The following is a 17716-nucleotide window of genomic DNA, read 5'->3' as shown; positions in this document are numbered from 1 at the left end:
CTTCTTGAAACTTGGCTTCTTATTCCAGGAAGCCTTCTGTTTTGTCTGGACTGCTTTAAGGGATTTTCATTCGTATCACATTCTGGTGCATTTTAGTTTTGTAATCATTTCGTGTTGTAGTACTGTTTCCCCCTCTTCCATGAATAACGTAAGTTTCTGGAAGGCCAGACCACACTTTAATAGAAAACAAATCAACCAACAACTATTTAAATCGTATTATAACTCTAGATTACATATCCCAAAGGGTTATTAGACTTTAAAATGGTGTGTTAATGATCTGGTCTGCGAGAGGGAGTCTAGTCATTTAGATACAATTTCAATGTCCTGAATTTTAGGCTAGTAAGTAGAAAATGATCATTCTTTATGGGACATCATTATTTCTTCAGCATAATTTTTAAAAAGTTTTCCCTTCTCACCCATCACTGCCACTCACCACCATCATAAGAATTGCGACTCTCTTTGTGGAGTAATTAAAATGTGCCAATGTGCTAAACATTCCACATATGTTATTTAAAGCCAACGACAACTCTGCAAAATAAATATCACTATTGTTATTGCTATTATTATTATTAGGATCTCAGCACACAGAATTGGATTCAACGTAATCCTTGGCTCATTCATGACCTTGTTTGTTTACTATGTTATTTAATTATTTATTTTTAATAAGGCCATAAGCACGTATGATCCCACCACCTGAGACAAAATCTAGGACCATCACCTACATCTAATGCCTACTCTTTGTCAACCCGCTCCCCTGCCTCCTCCCACCTTAGGTCATAGAAAAGTAGGTATCCAGTATTTTACACTTGAGAAATCTGAGATTTGGGAAGATTGAGTTTTTGTTTTTTTTTTTTAAGATCACCCAACTAGTAAATGGACCATCTGGGATCCAGAACTAGGTGTGTCTAACTCTGATACCTTGCCCTAAACTTTTCATGTGATCCTCCAATTGTTTGTTTGCAAGATGGCAGAGAAGTGGTGTTTAATCAAATAAGGTAGACACTGGTACCTAAGTCTTGGAAAAGAAAATAATGACCTAAGAGTGCACTGGCCCATCTCCAGCCTTGAGCTTTGTTTGGATTGGTTGGTTGGTTTTTCTTTACCCAGCCCTCTGTAGGTTAGTTCATAGCTCAGCTGTCCCATGGCTGGGCATATTCCAGTTGACCAGATTTCAAAAAACTGAACCTAAAGTACATATAATTAAGGGCAGTACTATGTAAATTGCTTTGGCTTGAAAGAGAATTCTTTTCCCCCTAAATAATCACCTTGTTGCAAATGGCAATTTGAAAAAATGGTAATTTCAGCAGAAAGGCTTTATTTGTATATTGTCAAAAGAACATTCTTTTGGTCTTCAGTTGATGGCTGATTGTGCAGTCTGATTTTCTCTAGAAGAATATGTGTAGATTTATACTTGGTTGTTTTATTCTGCTAGTAAATTGTACTACAGATGAGAATACACACACACAGGCATACTTTCCTCCTGTAATTCTATACTATATAGAAATGCAGAGTTAAAGACAGAGACTAATTAGTGTGGCTTTAAGAAACCCCATAGAACAATGTGTGCCCGGATACCCAGAATATCAGTCAAACAAAAAAGTACGTACGCCTGCTGTACATCACAGGGGTTTGTCATCAGATAATGATTTCCTTTTTGGATTTAATGGAGAAGAATGTAAAACATGATACTGGCAACTTGAAGAATGATGGATCCTTAACAACAGACTTAAACAGGAAAGAGAGTGAGTAAGTAGACCTCAAGAATGTATGATGAATGAGGAAGTTGTTACTATGACAAAGCGAAGAAAAAGTCTCTATTAATAACGGCAAGTATGTGAGCACTCAGATCAGGATTAGGTTTTCAAATCCTCGTGCTTCACAGTGACCACTGAGGAATAAATAAGATTTAGTAAATAATTTATTGAACTATATTTCCAGCTTCACAAGAGAAATAATATTACCAAAGTTAAGCATGTCAACAACTTATCTGAGGTGCTTTCCCTAATTCCCAATTTTTTTTTTTTTTGGTTGGTTTGCACTAATTAATTTAATTACCTCCAGTATTTAGAAAATACTTAGAAACTATTAAAAATTATGCTTCATACATTCTACCTGTGTTGTTTTTCACTCTACCTAGGCTAGGAAGTGATCACATGGTATATTTAGTACCTATGGTTGATACAATGTTCTCAAAACTTGAGCATTGATAGATATTCTTGCTTGCTTTCTTCAGTGATACAAATCCATATTTTCTCCTTGGATTCCAGTTAGCTGAATTGACTGCCCGTGAGGTCCAAATGCCCAGTATTTTTCTAACATCTTAATAATATTTTTGTCCCCAAAATAAAAGAATGCACAGAGTTCCCATGCTGTGTTCCAATGTGAGTTCCAGTTTGTTTCAGATGGAAAGACTCTCTTTTTGAGCAGATACCGATCCGATAGAGCACTGAGCAGATTATCAACTGACTCAGTGACTCGCATATATTATTTTATACATGGTACCCGGCACCAAGCACAAGCCCAGAAGGAAAGAGATCTATTTCCTGCCCTCAGGCTTAAGCAGAGCTTAGGGTCTACTCCATGCCTTTTTCAAGCATGGTTTCTCCTGTGAACTACATAGTACATTCTCACCTCTACCAAGGCTGGTGTTTCAAGAGTTCCATTCTCGATGCTTAGGAGAGAAGTGACTTCATTATTTAAAACGGAGGCATTAGGGTATTTGGAACTAATTCTCCCTCTGAACCCAGGTTGAGAAAGACTGGGATTTAGGTAGGAGAGGGGGAGATAAATATTAAATAAATATGTACATAAGTAATAAATTATAATTATGTAAAGACATTGTGAGAGACTGCCCACAGGTAGACCCGTGGCCAACTGTACGGTGAGGTAGGGTAACCTTTCGTTCAGGCAAGTTTCCTAGTTAAACTCTGTTTTAATTTTTAAATTTAATAGCAGTTTTCTGAAAATACAAGTAATACTTTTTATTAAAAAAACTGGAAAAGCTGTAAAATATAAAGGAGGAAAAATATCACCTGAATCCCACACAGAAAGAAAAAAGTCCCCCATTGTTTTCTGTGTATCTACATTCATTGAATTTGTTTGTGGTCAATTCTGTCACAACTTGATTTTTTTTCCTTAATGGTTTCCTCTTTTGCTTTTATTTAGGATGGCTTTTACTTTCTGCTACCTCCCAGGTCACATAAAGAGTATTCAAGTCTTTCCCAAATTTGTCTGTGATTTTACTTTTCTCTTGCTTTTAACTCTTGAATTCAGGCAATTTCATTTTTCTGCAAGTAGTCAATTGCTCCAACCCCATTTGTTGTACCCTATGTACAGAATTCTAGATTGACAGTTTTCCTCTCAGTACATTGATACATTATTTGGCTTCCCATTCTTGCTGTTGAAAATTAGATGTGAATCCACTTATCTTTCCTTTGAATATGATTAGTCTTACCTCTCTGGCTGCTTTTAAGATTTTTTTCTCTCTTTACCTTTAGAGTTTTGAAGTTTCAAATGACTTGTCTAAAGGAGGATTTCTGTGTTATTGTTCTGTTAAGGATTCATTAGGCTTTCTGAAGCGAGGATTGGTATCTTTTCCCAGTTCTGATCAATTGTCAGCTATTATCTTTTCCAATGTTGCTTCTGCTCTCTTTCTAATATTACCTCTTTCTGGTACCCTGACAAAATACTCATTAGATGTTTTTATTCTATTTACCATGTATTTGAGAATTTCTTACTCTGTATTCCATGTCACTTAATCTCTCTTTTATATTTTCCATGTCTTTATTTCTATGGATTGCCTTTTAACTGATTTCTTCTGATTTAATTTCAAATTGACTGATTTTCTACTTTGCTGTATAGGCTTAACCCTTTGAGTTGTAAATTTAAATGACTGTATTTTTAATTTCTAAAAGTTATATGGTTTTTTGCAAATCTTCTTGGTCAGACTTTATAGCCTTCTTCCCCAAGCAGTTCTCCAGTTCTCGGTAGACACTAACTGGGTATCCTACAGATTTAATTCAATTCTGATACCATCTACCTAGCAGCAGATCCCGCAGGTTAAGGGCTCAGTCCCACAAGACTGCCCCCACTTCAGATGCTAATCATGAATCCAGGTTGCCACCTGTGCTTCTAGCCAACCGGCTGTAAAGCAGAAGTTCTTATGATCTCCTCTGTGGGTTTGATTAATTTGCTAGAGCAGCTCATGGAACTCAGGAAACTAGTTTACTTACTAGATTGGTGGTTATTTACAATGGATATTAGAAGCAAATGAACAGTCAGATGAAGTGATACATAAAATATGGTCTGAAAGGGTCCTGAACATAGGAGCTTCTGTCCCCGTGGAGTTTGGGTTGCACCACCCTTCCAGCATATGGAAGCATTCTGATTCACCAACCTGAAAGCTCTCTGAATCCAGTTTTGTGTTTTTTATGGAGGCTTCATTACAGGGGCACAACTGATTAAATCATTGGTCATTGAGGAGTGAACTCCATCCTTATCCTTTCTCTTCTCCCCAGAGTCTGAGGGTGGGGCTGAAAATTCCAACCCTCTAATCACCTGGCTGGTCCCCCTGGCAATCAGCTCCCATCCTTAGGGGCTTTCCAGAAGTCCCCTCATTGGCATAAACACATGTGTGTTTGAAAGGGGCTTGTTGTAAGCAGCAAAGAAGCTTTCTTGCTCTTATCACTTAGGAAATTCTACAGGTTTTAGGAGCTCTGTGCCAGAAATGGGGTTGAAGACCAAATTTTTTTTTTTTTGTTATAAATCACCATATCAAACCCCTGCTTTTATTGGTTAAGTTTCTGTTTTATTTCTCTAAACTCTCTATGATTAATATTCTATTTCTGAAAATTTCAGTAGCTGAATTCTGAGTGCATTAGGTATTTAAAATTTTACTGACAAAATTTCTGCTTGTTTTCAGTTATGATGTCCTGGTTTTTTTAATGTTGTAAGATTTTAAAACTCATTTCCCTTGCTTTCATTTTTCTAATTAATAGATTCCCGCCCTTTTCCCCACTGGTTTTAGGTTTACAGAAAAATCAACTAGATAATACAGATTGTTCTCATGTCATTCTTCCCAGTTTCCCCCATTATTAGCATCTTACATTAGTGTGGTGTAGTTGCTAAAATTAATGAGCTAGTATTGATATGTTATGGTTAACTGGAGTCCATAGCTTGTGTTAGGGTTCACTCTTTGTCTTATATTCTGTGAGTTTTAACAAATGTCTAATGACATGGATCCACCATTAAGGTATCATAAGGAACAGTTTCACTGACCCCAAATTTCCTGTGCTGTGTCTATTAACCATTGAACTTTTTACTGTCTCCATAGTTTTACCTCTTCCAGAATGTCATATAGTTGTCATTATACAGCATGTAGTCTTTTCAGATTGGCATCTTTCACCTTGCAAAATGCATTCAAGTTTCCCCCATGTCTTTTCATGGTTTGATAGCTCATTTATTATTAATGCTTAATAATATTCCACTGTATAGATGTACCACACTTTATATATCCATTATTTTTTAATTTTTTGAGAAGAAATATTATCTTTATTTGAAAATTGTTATATGTTATAATCCCTAAATGTGAAAAATTAACATGATGATTGAAAATTATTAAAGTTTTAATAATTAACAATATCTAATTAAGATAAAATTAGAAACACAAACATACTTAGGATTAAATACAACAAAAAATAACCAGACCTGTGTGAAGAAAATCGGACTTTTTAATTGAAAGATATAAAATTTTATGAAATATCATAATAAAATAAGATCTGAGTTAATGTAAAGACAGTTATATTCTAGAGATAGTTTAAAGTCATAGAAATGTCACTTTTTCCTAAATTAATTATGAATATAGTAAGATTCCAGTCATACATCAAGTTATATATGATTTGCTTTTGTATCTAGTAAATTTAGTTTCAAGTTTGTATGAAAGAAGAAAATGACTGAAAACTATCATGAAAAAATTACAAAAAAAATTACAAAAAAATTGCAAAAGAATAGGGAGGCATTCCTTTCCTTTTCCAGTATGAAAACATATTGAAAGGAATGTTGACATTATATGCTTTGTAGGTGTCAGTCTTTTAGTGAGCCTGTGACCCTGGGCTATGATCTTTGCACGTGCTTCTCAGTTTTGTTTTGTTTTGTTTTGTTTTATTTTGTTTAGGGGAGAGAGGAAGGCTAGAGTTGACTGGAGCTGAGTATTTCCCTCACCTTCATTACTCATAACCCTGGTTTTGGAAAATGTTGTTTCCAAATGTAGGCAAGTGAGCTCCCCACCACTGAACCCCTAAAACAGACTGATGAACCAACCCAGTGTGGGGCAGCACCAGACTGGGGGAGGCCCTCGCCAAGGGCTTAGGAGAAGCAGAGTGGAACATTTGGTCTCTTCCCAAATGAAAATGGAGCATACCCACTTTCTACTTCCAGACTCCCCAGGCAGCTTAGCTCACTAGGACAGAGAGAAACCAAGACATTTGTTGTTAGGATTCCTCCCCAAGGAAAGAAACATGAAGAGGAGGGAAGAAACATTCACAGAAGCGTTATCTAGGGAGAGGATTCAAGGCTCTACTCTTTGGCAGGAGCTTTAAAGCAGTGGCTGCTGATTTGTGACATGTTCACAGTCCTCACACGTGTGGATGTCACGCCTGCATTTCTGTTACAGAAGTTGAGAGGTTTAAGCAGCTGGTCAGCCAGCTGGAGGGCTGCCGAACTTGGCTCCAGCTGGTAGACAGGGTTACCTGTGAGCAAAGCCAAAATTGTCCTCAAGAAACACTGGCAAGTGCTTGTTTGAGACGCCACACTTCTACGGCACAGTGCAGGAGTCAAGTGCTCTTGGCCTCGAAAACCGTGCATTGTCTGCTTTGAGAGTTGTGACAAAAGGTCAGTCATCCTCAGGGAAATTCCAGATTCTTAGCAGGGTAAGCTCTTGGTATGAACACTGAGCTGCATTAGCTGAAAAATGTACCCCACCCCCAACCCCTGGGTAACAAACACACTGACTTCCTGAATCAAGCAAACAGGGAATTTAGCGTTCTGAAGTAAAATTCATTTTGGGGATAGTTGGAGGTTTTGTGGAAAAATACATTTTATTTTAAAGCGAAAGATGAGAAATCAAGATAATAGATCTATAGACGTCAAAAAGAGAGATACAGGGTCTACTTTTTGATTTGCTGCCAAAAGAGTAACCAAATTGTGTCTTATTAAGCAACTGAGTAATTTAATGGGTTAGGCTAATTAACCACAAACAATCAAGTTTCAGTGACATAGCTAGATCCCAAACAAAGGTTGGAAACTAGGCACAGGAAGTGGTCTGAACTGCTTCAGAGATGAACTTTAGCTGGGTTGCCCAGAGCAGAATTTCCCCCTTTTGCAGTTTCCTTGCAAGGGTTCCACCAGGAGCTTAATGTGAGCAGCTGAAAAGTGTGAGTAACTCTTAACGCTTCCATTTCTTTCAGTAAAGGGATTTAATTAAACTCAGTTGTACACATAATTCACACATCTTTGATTGTTCTTTCTAAGCCCCTTTCAATACTGCTTTGGCTGCTAATTGCAGCTTGCTTAGAGTGGAGGGAAAAGATTTATGCAGGGTAAACATATTTCATATTTTTTTCTTTATTTCATAAAGATGTAGCTGATAAACACATCCAGTAATTAGAGGAAACTGGGTATGTACTCCATGGAAGAAGGAAATTTGGATAACAATAATTTCATACAGTTAGCAAGAGTCACTATTATTATATACCTACTGGCCCATGACGAATTGAGTCATTTCTTCTTGTTTGTTAGAGGTGTCATAGGTTACAGTGCTTCAGAGTCTGCATTGAATTCAAATTAGACTGAATGCAAAGTTCTTCACCAGGTAAATACATTACAAAGGAAAGATGAGACTTGGTGATTTCTGCTGAATTTCAGTTATCTGTGGATTCTACTATCTCCAAACTTACCTAACTAAAGCCAGATCTCATCCCATTCATCTGCTTAAAAACCACTGATAGCTGCCTACTATCCACAGAATAACTCCTATGAAAGCAAATATGGTGAAGGAATTCAAGACCTTTTGTAACTTGGCCTGATTCTAACTCTCCAGACTAAACGCTCTCGTTGGTGTCTAGCCGTATTTCTCTGTGGCTTTTCTTCAGACCCTGCGCACTTCCCTGTGTCTGCTGGTGTTCACAATCATTTTGTGATGCAGGATAGCATAGTGGTTACAAGCACAGCCTCTGTGTTTCAAACTTTGTTCTGTTCCTCAGTGGTTGAGCAATCTTGGGCAAGTTCCTTCATCTATCAGCGCCTCAGTATATGCATCAATAAAATGGAGCTAATAATAATATTTAACTCTTAGTGTTGCCATGAGAATTAAGTGAAATGTTGCATATCAACTGCTTAGAACAGTGCTTGGCTCTTAGTAAGCATGCAATAAGTGTTAGCTCTGATGATAATGATGACAATGGTGGTAATTGGTGGTGGTGGTGAGGAATGGAATGCCCTTCTCCACGTCTACTTATTAAATTTTTTGCTCATTCTATGTCTATTCAAATTCTGTCTTCTCTAAGAAGCCATTCCTCCCTTCCCTATACTCCCATTTTGTATTTAAGTGGACTAAAAATACATGTTGAAGAATGATAGTATATATGGGAGAGCATACATAGGACCACGTAGCTTAACGAAGAAGCTGAGTTTTGACTGAGATTTTTAAATGCAGTGATCATTAATGCAGGTTGACAAAGAGCGGGAGGGATGGTCAAGTCTGAGTGTAGAGGAGGATCGGGTGATTTAAGATCAGGAAAGGCAGAGTGTTTACAGGGAAATCTCATGAGTTTTTGTTTGGCTCCATTGGAAGTCACCCCAGGAGAGATGTGATTCTGATGCTGAGGAAATGGCATGGCTGGAGAGATTATCTCTAGCTGTGTTGTGAAATTCCAGTGAATAGACCTTAAGAAATCTTTCACTTTCTTCCATTGCCTGTCTACTTTATCTTTATAAATACTTATGTGCAACACATTTTTATAACAGTCTTCTTTATATTCATAACACTATGATGTAGTTAACAGGAGGCAAATAAAATCTCTGTTTTATGGGAAGATGACCCCAAGAAGTTAAAAGAATGGCCCAGGTCTCAGACCATGAGCAAGGAGGCCAGCGTGTCCTTGACTAGGTCATTGATGAGCATATGAAATAGGATGATCCTGATACAGGCTGTGTGGTCCTCTAGTCAAGTCTAGTGCCCTGAACACATCATGCTGTGGCTGCAGCAATGTCACTGTGTTTTTCCTTTGGATGGTCTGTGGTACCTCATCTGCATGTTCGTCCCTCATTACAGTTGGATTCCTGTCCTGCCCCAACACTTTTTCAAGCCTGAGAAGGTAAAGCCTCATTACAGCCTGAATGACTTGGTCCCACTGGACTGTAGGCAATGAGGCTAAGAAACTTCTTACTGAATTCTCTAGTTAATCCCAGTTAATCCAGTAAGACAGCCATATTGACTGGATTTACCCATCTGCTGCTAAGATATAGAATTAACCATCTACAAGATAGCCTATTATGGGTGCTCTGGATACACACAAGCCTATTCTTGCTATGTTCATTGGGCTCCCTTCTTGGTTTTCTTATTTGCACAAGGACCTGAGGCTTTCCTGAACCTCAGCTCAGTTGATCAAGGTATCGGCACTCTGCCTAGCATTTACCATCACTGTTCCCAGAGAGTATGTTCCCCAGGAACTGGCTGAGGTTTTGTTCTTAAGTAGATATTCCACTAGCAATCCTGACCCTACCATGGTACCACTGCCATTCTCTGACCACTGAGTTTGGCCAACTCTGATACCAACGCAAGCCCGGGTGAATCCTCGAGTTACTGCACACACCGGACTCTGCCCTTTGGGGATCAGTCCTACACTTCGCTTAGTTTTCTATAGACCATCTCTCCACTGCAGACTAGCTTCTGTTTACCCAAGACTCTTGAGCTGAATGAACCCCTGACCCTGAGCCTCCTTCTTTAAAAAATGTGTGGAAAGAAAATGAGGTATTTTTCTATAGGCTGGTTGAATACTTAGCAGGAGTCTGCCTCACTTTCAAAACTTTCACTTATTTTAACTTTTCTTTAGTAAGGATATATAGTACTCTTTATTTTAGGTGTAATCTTAGTAGCTTAAAAAAAAGGCCTTCTATTTTCTACATTTCAAGTGTCTTCGGTTTTCCATGGCTGTTGTTGAAATCTCTTCCTGATGGGTTTTCATTCCTTTTGTTGTTGTTGTTGTTGTTGACAAATGCGTCCCTTCAGTCATGTGTGTTGTACATTCAAGCTCAGTAGACAGACTGATGCTCTAGACTTTGAGCCCCCCAGGTGGCTCAGTTAAGACTGAAAGAGCCCATGCAAGGGATGGATGTCCCCAGTGGGAACTGTCCAGTGTGGGACCGTGACTTTTTGCTTGAGGAATCGCTGATTCAAATGTGTATGAGTTAGGTAGGGACTTTACTGCATGTGCAATGCTTGATAAACATTGCTATCACCTTTGTCCATCAGTGTTAGCATCATCTTCATGAGCTGATATTCTTCAGGTACAAGCCTACACTTTTGTGGATACTGCATTTTAGGAATACGTTCTCTGTGCATAAAGTGCTGTAGGATGGGATGGAATAACCTTGTGACGGTGAATGAGTTTTAATTTCTTATGTTCAGCTTTGGTTCAGAGGACAAGGGAAGCACGCAACATGGTGGGTTGGTATCAGTTCAACATAGCAGAGGTGCACTGTGTGAAAGCCAGGATTCTGTGCTTCCCCTTCACTGCAGACCTAGAAGGAGAACTTAACCACAAGGATAAAGGACAATGCACACACCTTCCCCAAGCTTAACTAGGACTTGATTGAGGAGGCGTAAAGAGAAACAAACCTGGATACATTTCTTAAAGCCAAACTGCATGGAGGGCTGCCCAGTGCGAGGCTCTGTGCCAGGCAGGTTGAACACAGTAGCCCATTCATTCCTTCCAAGAACCCAGTGATCTAGGATTTCTCTTTTTTGGGGGGGTGGGGCAGGGGGGAGGTAATTAGGTTTATTTCTTTTTTCTTAGAGGAGGTATGGGGAATTGAACCCAGGACCTCATGCATGCTGGGCATGCACTCTACCACTTGAGCTATACCCTCCCTTGATCTAGGATTTCTTATTTTCCTTTTTATAGATGAGGAAACTGAAGCTTAGAAAAAACAAGTAACACACCCCATATCATTAGCTACTAAGCAGCAGGACGAAGCTTTGAAAACATTCCTTCCAGAATAAGAAATAAAAGAAAAATGCACATCATTTGGAAGAGTCAGAGAAGTCTCTGAAAATAACCAGTTGCAGAATTCAAAAGAAATTTCCAGAAAACATCTTCGATGGGCTGTAAGAAGACATGGCCAGTGAACTGGAAAGAGAAGCCATAAAGATAGTTGAGATGAAATTTTAACAGAATAAAAGAAAAATATAATGAAATGAGACAAAGGGAACCAGAATAAATCATGTAAGTTCTTATTTCCATTTGTACCCATTTTAGACTGTCTGTTCACCTGCCCTCATTCTGTCTGTCCCGGTGCCAGTGCCACAGCCTTTGTTGTAACGTTGTGATGTATCAACATCCGGTGGGACAAGACCGTCTTCATTATTCCTCAATGTGCATTTATGATTTAGGAAAAAAAAATCTCTCAGAAAAATACAATAAAGGGGAACTTCCTTATTCAGATAAAGGGTACCTAGCAAAAAAAAAAAAAAAAACCTGCAACAAACATCACATTTAATGATAAAAATTTGGAAGCTTGCCCTTTAAAGTTATGAACAAGACAAGGATGCCAGGTATCCGTGCTTCTATTCACTATTGTTCTAGAGGTCCTGCCCAGTAAGATAAAGAGAGAGCTAAAAGAGAAAAGGATTTGAAAAGCAAAGCAAAGCTGGCACCAGACGCGATGATTGAAAGCACAGGCACTTGGAGGGACTCTACAGATGCACTATTAAGACTAACCCGTGTGCTCATCAGTTTTCCTGGGGATGAGGTCGAAGTACCAAAGCCAGTTAGGTTCCTAGGCAATTAGGAAACATGCCTTTTTAAAAGCTTCCATTTACAATAACAACATAAACTATAATATACCCTTAGGGCTGAAGGGGGCCAGTTAATTAGAGCCTTACCTCTCCCCACACCTGAACTTGGAAACAACGGAAAGATGGACAGAGAAGTCAGGAAGAGGGACATTCGGGGGAGGGTATAGCCCAGTGGTAGAGCGCATGCTTAGCATGCATGAGGTCCCGAGTTCAATTCCCCAGTACCTCTATTAAAATAAATAAATAAATAAATTTAATTATCTCCCCCACTAAAAAAAAAAAAAAAAAAAGTGGGGGGACATCAAAACATCACAGAGACCCACATGGAAGCAAGGGATTGGGACTTGGGAATATCAAGGGAAAGAGATTTCCAGTAGAGGGGACTGAAAGTGCCAAGTGTCCTAGGTGGGAGCAGGTCTGGCGAGCTGGAGGAATAGGAAGGAGGCTGAAGTGGCAGGAGGAGGGGAGAGAGCAGGGAAGCGGTAAAGGTCAGGGAGGGCAGCTGCCGTCGGGGGGAGCCAGGGGTGCCACTGATCAATCAATCGATTGTGTAGGGCCTTATATGCTTGGTAGAGGAAGGTGATAGAAGAGAAGCCTTTACATAAGGCTTTTAAGGAAGGAAATGCCATGGCCACACATTCATCCTAACAGGCCCCTTCCATCTGCTGTGAAGAGGGTGGACTGTAAGGGTGGGAAAGGGATGCAGGGGCTCCGTGAGGTGCCGCTGATGTAATGCAGGAGAGAGATGGCCATGGCTACATCTGGATGGTAGACATGGAGACAGTAAGATGTTGTTGTATCAAGCAAACATTAAATGATAATTAATATAGATAATTAACTTAAACTGGCATAAGTGCTAAAACAAAAAAAGGAAAAAGTTAAAATGCTAAAAGTCAAACATATTAGAAAAAAAAATTTTGTGATTATATGTTAAAGAATGATTAGCCTAGGATATAAAGAACTCCTTATATCTGATAGGAAAACAAAGTCCATAATAAAGTGTCTACTCTGCTGGTCTTTGTGAGCGAACTGATTGATATTTGTTCACAAACTTCAGAACAGATTCTGAACAAGTATGTTGACTTTTGAAAATCCAGTGACATCCAAAGAGAAAAGAGAAACTTTTCAAACTGGACTGAATTCATTCACTGGACAGAAAGGGTCACACTTTATTTCAGAGACTCAGAACAGTTCCAAATACTTATGAGTTAAAAAACACAATAGCATATTTTAATTTAATCTAGATGATGTAAACTGAATTTTCATCTAGCTCTTACTGTTATTTTTGAAACATTCCCAATAGAAATTGGTGCAGCCACTGAGAAAAACTATGGAGCTTCCTCAAAAAATTAAAAATAGAACTACCACAAGATCTAGCAATTTTACTGCTGGCTATTTTTCTGAAGAAAACAAAAACAACTAATTGAAAAAGATGTATGCACCTTTAGGTTCATTGTATCAACCCAAGTGTCCATTAGCAGATGAATGGATAAAGAAGATGTGGTATATATACAATGGAATACTACTTAGCCATAAAAATGATGAAATAATGCCATTTGTAGCAACATGAATGAACCTAGAGATTATTATACTAGTGAAGTAAGTCAGACAGACAAAGACAAATATGATATGATACCACGTATATGTGGAATCTTTTAAAATGGAATACTATTCAACCATAAAAAAGAATGAAGTCTTGTCATTTTCCACAACACGGATAGACCTAGAGGGTATGATGCTAAGTGAAATAAGTCAGACAGAGAAAGACAATTACTGTATGATTTCAGTTATATGTAGAATCTAAAAAAACAAATGAACAAACATAAAAAAGAAACAGACTCGTAGATACAGAGAACAAACTGGTGGGAGGGATGAGTGAAATAGGTGAGGGAGAGTAAGACATACAGACTTCCAGTTATAAAATAAATGAGTCACAGGAATGTAATGAACAGTACAGGGAAGACAGTCAATAATATAACTTTGTATGATGACACATAATAACTAGACTTCTGATGATTTTGTAATGTATAAAAACAGTGTATCACTATGTTGTACACCTGAAACTAATATAATATGGTAAATCAGTTGTAATTCAATTTAAAAAATTCCCAGTGGAATATTACACATGTAAAAATCTAGAAAACTGAGAGGAAAGGTGAGCCGGTGTTGCAGGGCCCATCCAGGAGCAGTAGTTCCTGCCAGCAGGACAGGCGGACACAGCCCTGCCCAGGGAAGGAGACAAGGGGGAAAAGAGGAGAAATGACAGAACTCACGAGACAGCCACCCGGACGAGGCTGTAAACTCTGAGGAAACACCCCTAGGAGCTCCCAGAAGTCTCTTCAGAAGATTTGCTGGAGGATGTATTGTTGTCTTTATACATTTCCCACCCGAACAATGATTATTTTGAAAAGTAGAGTAAAACACCGCTGGAAGCAAAGGTCATATTTACAGAAGCTCAAGCTTGAAAACCAAACAAAGCAGATTGCTTATTCACCTCTATTGACAACTCAAGGGTGTAATTCATACCTCCATCCAATAGCATCTGCGGCAGCTGGTTACAAAAGCCTTCTTCACACTTAGAAAGTAGGCGTGCGGAATCTGGTTATAAGTCTATGCACAGGTAGAGGGCCATGATTAAATCTTCCTCTACCCTCTACAGCTCCCTTTACTGAGTATATGACCACTGTGGCAACCTAGCCCCGTGTTCTCAGTTTGTGTTGTGAAAATTACATTTTAGAATAAATATATAGTGCTTGGAGCACTGCTTCAGAAAATCTTTATGATAATTTAAATCAGCTATTGAGAAAAGAGGTGGCAGCTTGCAGAGTTTCCCTAAAAGAACACAGCGAAGACTATATAACGTACACATATATGTTATTTATAAGCTAGTACAAAAGCTTTATTGGTGAGGGATTAAGGAGAAATGGAATTGTACAGTTTGAGCATCAAGAATGCGTCTCTTAAAGGGAATATTTTTACACCGTTGGTGGGAATGTAAATTGGTGCAGCTACTGTGGAAAACAGTATGGAGAGTCCTTGAAAAACTAAAAATAGAGTTACCATATGATCCAGAAAAGAAACTCTAATTTGAAAAGATATATACACCCCAATGTTACAATAGCCAAGACATAGAAGCAATCTAAATGTCCATTGACAGATCAACGGATAAATAAGTTGTGGTACATATATACAATGGAATATTACTCAGCCATGAAAAAGAATGAAATCATGCCATTTGCAACAACATGGATGGACCTAGAGATTATCATCAGTCAGATTATCAAGTCAGACAAAGACAAAATCATATGATATCACTTATATGTGGAATCTAAAAAAAATGATACAAATGAACTTATTTACAAAACAGAAATAGACTCACAGACATGAAAACAGTCTTACTGTTACCAAAGGGGAAGGTTGGCGGAGGGATAAATTAAGAGTTTGAGATTAACTGATACACACTACTATATGTAGATAATATATAGATAAACAGCAAGGACCTACTGTATAGCACAGGGAACTGTATTCAATGTCTTGTAATAACCTATAGTGGAAGAAGAATATATCTGTATAGATAGACAGATAACTGAATCACTTTGCTGTACACCTGAAGCTAGCACAACATTGCAGATCAATTATACTCCAATAAAAAATAAATAAAATAAAGAATGTGTCTTTTCTTACACCCTCTGGCAGATCTGTTCTCATCTTGGGGGAGCTTAGAATGAACGATGGGAGCTAGTGTTTCATTTTGTGTTGTTTCTTTTGAGTGGTGGTGTTTCTGATCTGGTTTGCCATCAAAAAGAACTGAGGTAGGAATCAAGCTGCCTTTGAAGACAGGAGCCCAGTGCTGGTGATAAAGAGACATGGCTAAGGTAAGACCTTGAGGTCCATCTAGTGTCTGTGCCAAGACAGGCTTCCTAGGAAGATGCCGGATTTGGACCACTGACCAGTGTGGTTTGCTCTTTCACTTCCCTGACCCATGATGAACAACAGAGACTGACTCTGGATGATTTTTAAAGTGTTGAAATGATACTGGGAAGCCCTTATGACTGCTGTGGATGCTGGAGCGCTAGCTTTGGGGGATGAGTGGAAACAGGCAAGATACGAAGATGCAGGAACTGCTCTGACTCCTACCAGGGAGCCAGGCTGCGGGGCAGTGGGTGTCCCTGCAGTGCCCTCTCTGTGCCTTCAGTGCCCCATGCCCAGCACTGCCCAGCCCAGGCTGCTGTGCCCGGTGCCAGTGGGCTGCCCTGGCACTTGATTCATATCCACGGTGGCTCTGTTGATTTGCCCCCGACTGCAAAGGAGACTAAGAACTTGGGAATCTGGACTTTTTAGCCATGTTTCCCCTCAAAAGCTCACAAGATAGGGAATTCTTCACCCAGGAGGATTCGGATGCTGGGCTTTTAAAACAAAACCAAAACACAAAAATAACCTAAAAAAATGTCCACCGTACACCAGGCTTCAGATGCAGAATGTAGTTAACCAGTTAACTGCTGCCAAACTTAAAATAGGAGAAAATTTCCCATCAAACTGTGTTCAAACTCCATGGTTGCCGATAAAGAAATTCCCCCCCCTTCCCATCTACAGACAGAAAGGATGAGTCTGAATTCTGCACTGGTGTTCAAGGAGCCGTGGGCCTTCATGCCAGCAAATGCCATGAGCTTTTGTATGTGTGAGAGAGAGACTCTGCAGTTCCAGGTCCATGGACAGCCGCACCCTGTCCCGTCAGGCCACACACCACCCCACACCCTGCGACTCAGCCCCTGGGCAAGTTCCACTCAGTTCTTAGTGCAAAGAAGAAACTCACTAAAAAGCCAGACTAAAGCACCAAAGGTGTTTCCTTCCATCCTCACATCCTGTAGATGTGACATTATTTGCAAGAGAAAGAAATCCTTCAGCAGTGCCACCTGCTAAGCACTGCCCCCACGTAAACCAACCCATGTACAGTGCAGACCGTGAGGACATGCTTAATCAACCTGGAGTGTTCCAAACTGCATCTATGCATGTCTCATAAAGATTAAAATGGGAGAAGAAAGGGAAAATAGAGAAAAGAAAAAGTATGACTCAGGAGAAAGATAAACTATGTAAGCTGTCCGCCGTTTGGTACCATGGGTGATATCTAGCCACGTGTATCTGTCTTGGAGGTTTTTGTTTGTTTTTTTCCAGTGAGAGTGTGTATCTGCAGCCTCCCCGTGGTTTGTGGAATGTCTCTAGGGCATTGTCTCTACACTGGGTGGTCAGCCAACTCTCCTAAAGTTTCACTTGCAGTTGCTTTTTCACAAAATCTAAGTCCCCCAAAGGCCTCCCAGATGTTTCACGTGTTTTCTCTTTGCGGCTGCTCACAGCTGACTCGTGTCAGTGGTCACTTAAAGTCTGTTTTCCTCGTTGTGCACCGAAGCATCGGAGATGTGTCTCCCAGCTGGCAGGCGGTTATCATGTTGGCTTAGAACAAGCCATGTCAGTCCGTTTGGCACTATAGATGTTCTGAGTGCCAGCTCAGCTATAGAAGGGTTAACTCTTGGGGTGAGAGGTCTTGATGAGATGTTACAGAAAAGAATATGTACGTATATATGTACATATATAGAGACCTTAAGAAAGCCTGTGCTTTCAAAAAGAAGAAGTGTCTTTTCACAACCC

The 17716-nt window shown here is 39.4% G+C and overlaps 1 long non-coding RNA gene across 1 annotated transcript in view; it reads left to right on the top strand.

Annotated features, from left to right (window-relative positions):
• Positions 1–15785, top strand: part of LOC116150531 (uncharacterized) — a 64873-nt gene extending 49088 nt beyond the window's left edge. Inside the window, exon 3 of the long non-coding RNA XR_004134247.2 lies at positions 11181–15785. This is a non-coding gene — a long non-coding RNA (uncharacterized LOC116150531). The remainder of the gene's footprint in view (positions 1–11180) is intronic.
• Positions 15786–17716: the final 1931 nt, after the last annotated feature.

The sequence above is a fragment of the Camelus dromedarius genome, chromosome 26 (genome assembly GCF_036321535.1).
Source record: "Camelus dromedarius isolate mCamDro1 chromosome 26, mCamDro1.pat, whole genome shotgun sequence".
Lineage (NCBI taxonomy): Eukaryota > Metazoa > Chordata > Mammalia > Artiodactyla > Camelidae > Camelus > Camelus dromedarius.
This window is presented reverse-complemented; position numbering and strand designations above follow the sequence as displayed.